Consider the following 6000-nt stretch of genomic DNA (forward strand, 5'->3'; position numbering starts at 1 on the left):
CTCTCTTTCTATTTTTCTCACTGTTCATCTTCAATCTCTTTTGTTGTATCATTGTCCTTATCTCATCCCTTTTGTGTAGATGTACCCCATAGTTCAGTACTGGGAACTTTTCTTTTTCTATAATATCTCTCTGTCTTTTCTTGTTGACTTCAGAAACATTTAAAAGTTCAGCTATCATCTCCCTACAGGACTGGATCCCATCCACCCAGATTCAAGTATCTATCCCAAACATTCTCCTGATCATCCATCCAGTATTACCAACTGTGTCTTAGACACAGTTCCAATTTGGTGACTCAGAAGCATCTTAAACTCAAAATGTCAAAAAGAGAAGTCATTACTTTTTCTCCTAAGCATCCCCACTCTACCAATTTCCCTATTTCTTTTGAGGACATCACCATGAATTTGGTCAACTTGGTTTACCAGTGAAGCAGAAAAAGTCTAATTTCTCCTTCACATGAGAGCTCTTTATTAAAAATTCCCCCCATTATCAAACATTCCTGTTTTTTTCCCACCCCCTCCATCCCTACTGAGAAAAAAATAGAAAAATGAAAAAACCTTGCTATAAATTACACATAAACAGAACAAATTCTTATATTGGCCATGTCAAAAAATATGTCTTATTTTGCATATAATTCTATCACTTTTCTATTTGGAGGTGAGTGGTATTGATCAACATTGGTCCTCTAGAATCATGTTTACCTTTGTATTAATCAGACCTCTTAAATCTTTCAAAATAGTTTGCATTTACAATGCTATTGTTCCAATATAGGTTGTTCTTCTAGTTTTATATTCATGTAAGTCTTTGTAGGTTTCTCTGAATCATCTCTTCCATAATTTCTTAGGACTTGATAGCATTCCATATATTCGCATACCACACCATTCCTCAACTGATAGTCCCCCTCTTAGTTTCCAGTTTTTTCTGACCTCAAAAATCTACTGTACATACTTTTGAACATGTGAGTCCTTTTCCTCTTTCTCTGAGCTCCTCAGGATCTGGGATGAATAAAAAACACAGGCATATGTTAGGGGATAACTTAAGGGACATAATTCCAAATTTCTTTATAGAATGTTTGGGCCAATTCACAAATACACCAACAGTGTGTCTATGTTCCTGTCTCCTCACAGCCTTTCCAGTGTTGGTCATGTTCAGTTTTTGTCAGATATGATCCTGGTTTTGCTATTTACTAGTGTACCTGCGTGGTCTTATAGAGGCCACTTAACAACATTGGACCTCAATTTCCCCATCTATAAGATGAAGAGGCTGGATATGATCTCTGATATATCCTCCAGTTCTATCCCTTAGATATTCATATACTTTTATCTGAAAGGATGAAGAAAACTTCTTAAAGTGTACTTGAACCCTTGGTATCATGGAGTTACTAACAAAAAGGTTAGGTTAATTTGAGGAAGGAGTAACCGCATTTACCCAGTAGCTATGTCTTAATGACAAGAACATATGGAAATTAAAAAAAGATCGTTTTTCCCCAAAGCTGCAGAACATTCATCTGTCATTTTATTTGACATTTGACTTCTGCCTGGTGCCTTCATAAACACAAATTAGGCATTGGACCAAGAAGCTGGCATATAGCATTAATGTGTTCTCTTCTCCCCCTTGCTGTTTTGCTGCCTTTTTAGATCGATCTTCTTTTTCATTTCTTTTTAGGAGTGTGGAAGGATCATTGGTTTTCTGAGAATGAAAGACTAATGAAGCTGATTCAGACTCCGACTCCTAACTATCCAGGCAATGACACCTAACAAAGGAGACGCTGGACATTTTGAACCTTACTCCATTAAGGCAAATGATGCTTCTGTGAGACGGAAGGACTTCTTGGCTCAGAGACGGACTGGCTCACACCCTGGATACTCCAGTTCAGGAGGAAGCTAGCTCATGACTGAGAGGAACAGCCCCTGTGCCAGGCGGGGAGGTTGGGCCATGAGACTCATTCTGCTTGATGGTGTGTTGATTGTTTTCTTAGTGAAGTGAAAAACATGTGAAAATTATTCATTCTCACATGTTGAGTCTTAAAATAGTCTGTATCGTTGATCCTGTTTCCTCAGCCCACCAAGGTGAAACTTCAGACTGGCAAAAGCAGATAAGAATACCATAGGAGGGGCAGCTAAGGAGTATAGTGGAGAGAGTTCTGGGTATGGAGTTGGGAGGACCTGGATTCAAATCAGGTCTTAGATATTTTCTCATTGTTGACCCTGGGCAAATCACTTCACCTTGATTACCTACTTTTGCAGTCTTAAGAGTTGATAATAGGACAGAAAGTAAGCAAAAAAAAAAAATGCTATAAGAGAAAGAACACTGGAGCTGGTGTCAGAATGCAGAGTGGAACAGTGGAAAGAGTAAAAGACCTAGATTCAAATCTTGCTTTTTATGCATACCATTTCTATGACCATGGCAAAGTCACTTAATCTGCCTGGACCTTGGTTTCTTTGTGGTATAGTGGAAAATGATGGGTTTGGAGCCAGAGGACCAGAGTTTGAATCCCCTATCTGCTTCTTTTTACCTACATGACTTTGTTAAAAGGATTTAACCTCTCTAGGCCTGAGTTCCTCAACTGTAAAATGAGAGGCTTTGACTATTTAACTTTTGAGGTCTTTTCTAGCTCTAGATCCATAATCCTGCTAATCATCCTCCCTTTTGCAACTGAACTCTTTGAGAAAGACCATCTACAACAGATGACACCATTAATTTTTCTTCTTAACTCTCTGTAGTCTTTTTTTTTTTTCCTGAAACTACTCTCTCTAAAGTTACCAATAATTTCTTAATTACCAAGTCTAGTGGCCTTTTCTCCATCTGCATATTTTTTTTACTTGTCTTTAGCTTTTGACACTGTTGATTACCCTCTTTTTCTTTCTCTCTAGATTCTTGTGACCTTTCTTTCTGCTAGTTCTCCTATCTCACAGCTCCTTCCCAGTCTCTTTTACTAGATTTATTCTAGGCCCTTTTCTTTTTTTCCTTTAGATTCTCTTTAGGTCTTTTGGAGATCTCATCAGCTTCAATTAATTCATTTATGATATGCTGATGATTCTCAGATCAATTTAGTCAACCTTAACCTCTCTGCTGACCTTCAATCCCACATTTCACACTGCCTAGACATCTTGATTGGATATCCTGTAAGCCTCTTAAACTCAACATGTCCAAAACCAAAGTCATTATTTTAATCTTATTTTAGCTGTCATCTCTTCTTAGCTTTCTTATTATTATGGAGAGCACCAGCATCCTCCTAGTCTCCGAGGCTCATAGTTTATGTGTCATCCTTGATTTCTTACTCTCCTACTCACCATAGCCAATCTGTTGCCAGGTCTTGTTGATTTTACCTTTGAAACATCTCTCATATATGCATGCTTCTCTCTATTGACATTGCCACCTCCTTGTGGAAGGTGCTCATCACCTCATCACTACATTGCTTGGATTACTGTAATAGCTTGATGGTTGTTCACCTACCAAAAGGGTCTTCCCACTCCATTTTACCCCACCCCCACTTTGCAAACAGAATGATCTTCCTAAATTGGAAGTCTGAAGCTACCTATCACCTCCAGGATTAAATAAAAAATTCTCTGATATTCAAAGCCCTTTATAACCTGATTAAGTCTGGTCATTCTAGTCTTCCCTCCCACCTCCATGTACTCTCTAATCCAGTGACACTAGCCTCTTTGCTATTCTTCACAGAAGACTTTCTATCTCTCAGCATTGTGCATTTTCATTGGCTATTCCTATGTTTAGAATTTTCTTTCCTCATCTCTGCCTCCTGATTTCTCTGGCTTTCTTCAAGTCCTAACTAAAACTCCAACTTCTGCATGAAGTTTTTTCCAGTTTCCCTTAATGCTAGTGCCTCCCCTTGGTTGACTGTCTCTAATTCTCTCTCTCTCTCTCTCTCTCTCTCTCTCCCTCTCATTTCTATATAGTTGTTTGCATTCTGTTTCCCCATTAGACTAGGAATTTTTTGAGAGCAGGGGCTATTTTTCTTTTTATCTATCCTCAGTGCTTAGCACAGTGCCTGTGCCTGGCACTTAGTAGGTACTTAAATGAATGTTTATTGGCTACTGCTTCTCCTATAATTTGGTCCTAGCCATTTTACATCTCTGGTCTTCGCTGTTCTCACATAAAATGAGAGTATCATAAATTTCAGAATTGGAAGGAACCTCAGAGGCCATCTGGACCAGTCCCTTTATTTTATAGATGATGAAATAGTCCCAGGGAGATTTAGAAAGGTTTAGATCAGAAAACTTGTAGTTATCTAATGTTTCTTCCTTCATTAATCTTACCACCTTTTCTAATAACACATTTTGCAGGTGAATAAGCCAAAGTAGAAGTTATTTTATTTTGTATTTTAAAAAATAATTCGAATAGGATTTGTCCATTTTTTCCCTTTCTGGGACATAGAGGGAATATATTTTGGCTTTTGTACTTTAGTGCTTGTATGTCCCATACACAGGAATGGCAATATGCCTATTAAAAATATTGTCAGCTGTGATAATAACAATAAATTTTAAAAAGAAGCCAAAACATGATAAAATGCACCCCTGCATTCTAATAATGAAGTTATCTTTGTAATAAACCTCTATACCCTTTTAAAACAAAACTAATCTGTTTGTGGAGGTTTTATAACTTTTTGTTGAATGAACTGAATTGTTTGAATTACATAGTCCTCATGAGCTGACTCTAGCACAAAATAAGAATATTTCCTTTTTCTTTGCAAATCTTTCTGTCTGCCTTAGTTAACACATGTTCATTTCTTATTTGTAGAATGTGTTAATGTAGCTTCTCTGTTATTCTTATGGCACAGTAGGGAGTTCTTTGTGGACCAGTAGGAGACTATGATAGATTGTTAAAAGCCCTAATTGGAAGGATTAATCTCCAGAGTGTTCACCTGGTCAAAGAATGATGCTGTTAGGTATACTCCCAGAAGTATAAAGGAGGCCATCTAGTGCAGGATCAAGTATGATGGATGAGTATGTAGGAAAACTTGGGTTCAAATCTAGCCTCAGGTCCTTAACAACAATGAGAATATAGGTAAGTCACTTTAACTTTCAGAATCTCAGTTTCCTCATCAGTAAAATGAGGTCTGTAAAATGAGAGTAGGTGGTGCAGTGGATAGAGTTCTGAGCCCCAAATCAAGAAGATTTATCAACATGAGTTCAAACGTGGCCTCAGACACTAGCTGTTTGACCCTGGGCAAGTCATTGTTGGTTTCAGTTTGCCCTGTTTGCTTCACTGCTAACCTTTCAGTTCCCTTTATCTCTAAAATGAGTTGGAGAAAGAAATGACAAATCACTCTATTATCTCTGCCATGAAAACCCCCTATTGAGTCACAATAAGTTAGACATGGTTGAAAATGACCGACAAGGACAAAAGGAACCTAACTGTCCAAAAATAGTCATAGCATTTTTTATATGGTAAAAAAGACCTAGAAACTGAAAGAATGGCATCAATTGGTCAATGACTGAATGAGTTGTGGTATATGATTGTAATTGGAATATTATTATGCCATCAGAAATGACGAACAAGATGATCACAGAAAAAACCTAGAAAGACATATGAAATGATGCAAAGTGAAGTGAGCAGAACCAAGAGAATGTTGTACACAGTAACAGCAATAAAGTATGATGGCAACTGTGAATGACAACTATTATCAGCAATGCAAGGATCTAGGACAACTGTGAGGGACTCATGACAAAAAAGGTTTTCACTGGTAGTGAAAGGTTATTCATTGGTATAGAAGAAACTGATGAAGCCTGAATGTACATTGAAGCATACCATTCTTCACTTTATTTCCCCCATGAATTTTTCTCTAATATAAATGATGTTTCTAATTTTACAATATGATGAACATGGAAATATGTATTACATAATAACACATATTCAGTCTATATTGAATAATAACACATATAACTGTCATCTTGGGGAAAGTGAAGAGATAGAAGGTAGGGAGAAAATAAGGATCACAAAATGTCAGAAAACAATGATTAGAAACTGGACTGACATATAAT

Source organism: Gracilinanus agilis, chromosome 4, assembly GCF_016433145.1.
Source record: "Gracilinanus agilis isolate LMUSP501 chromosome 4, AgileGrace, whole genome shotgun sequence".
NCBI lineage: Eukaryota > Metazoa > Chordata > Mammalia > Didelphimorphia > Didelphidae > Gracilinanus > Gracilinanus agilis.